Source organism: Pinus tabuliformis, chromosome J (assembly GCF_031772625.1).
Source record: "Pinus tabuliformis cultivar Carrire ecotype Pingquan chromosome J, CPIR1, whole genome shotgun sequence".
NCBI classification, from domain to species: Eukaryota; Viridiplantae; Streptophyta; class Pinopsida; order Pinales; family Pinaceae; genus Pinus; species Pinus tabuliformis.
In genome coordinates this window covers 913,458,214-913,459,441 of record NC_142295.1, presented here as the reverse complement: position 1 = coordinate 913,459,441, position 1,228 = coordinate 913,458,214, and positions in this window count along the sequence as shown.

Sequence of the window (1,228 nt, the reverse complement as noted above, 5' to 3'; positions counted from 1 at the left end):
AAATTATTTCAAGCTTCGTTCAAACTCCTTCCAATTTTATTAACATAATTGAGAATTCCAATATGGAGGTGCAAACAAATGATGATGAAGTGGTATTTATTATGTACTATCAATTTCTTCACTTAGTGCACACTTCGTACAGTATTGATAATGATCAGGATGCACCCTCACATGTCAACAAATTTCAATCGCAAAGCTTGGAGAATTTTACTATTCAAGTACAAGAAAGTGCTAGCAATAATCTTGAAAAAGATACTGCTTTGAAATCTGAAAATCAGTATGTGTTAATTTCATAAAATCAGAACATCAATCAGCAAGTAGAAGCAGCAATCGATGTTTTAAACAATACGCAACTTGTTGTACAACTTTCTGAATTCTTTTACGATGAGCAAATGCCAAATTCAAGACGGCAAGACAACATTCTTCAAAAAATCACAAATACACAAATGAATGATCTCAAATCTGAAATTTACAATGAACAAAATGCACAAGAGTTCTCAAATAGAGACATTTTTAAATCCATTGCTTCTGATTCTCCATTTTCCCTTTATCTTGATATTTTTGTTGATAGCAAGTTATCCCTTCTTAATATCAATGATATTTCAGAAAACAGAGAGGTTGATCTTAATGAATTACCAATTAATTTTTATCAAGATAAAGACTTAATTATGGATCATTCTTCTATCATTAATAAACATGTGTTTCATATTCCTTTTTGTTTTGATACATTGGATGAGATCGAAGGGAAATTTAATTAATGTCATGAGGTCATTTATGATAATTATTTTGACACTGAGTGATCCGGACTTAAACAGGAACGCAAAAAATTACAGAGATAACCATAAGCACAGATATGCAGCGGAAATAATGCTTCATTTCATTAATGTAAAATACTGAAATATGCTTACAAACAGTAATGGAAATAAACTAGCTAGGGCGATGGTAGCTTATCTCTGAGAAGAGATGTGGTGGCTACATGCCTCTGAACTGTTCTGAACTGTGTTACAATGAGGCTCGAAGGCCTATTTATTATTGAGAAACAATGGAAAACCCTTCAAATCCCGAAACCTAACCCTAGAAAATGAAACGCAAATTGTGGGCCCTGTTTGGGGTAAATTGGTATATCAATTTCCCGGGGTCGTAACTTTGGCATACGATCTCCATTTGACGCGTACGATAGCTCGTTAGAAAGATCTATCGGAGAACTACCACTTTTGGAGGCAACATG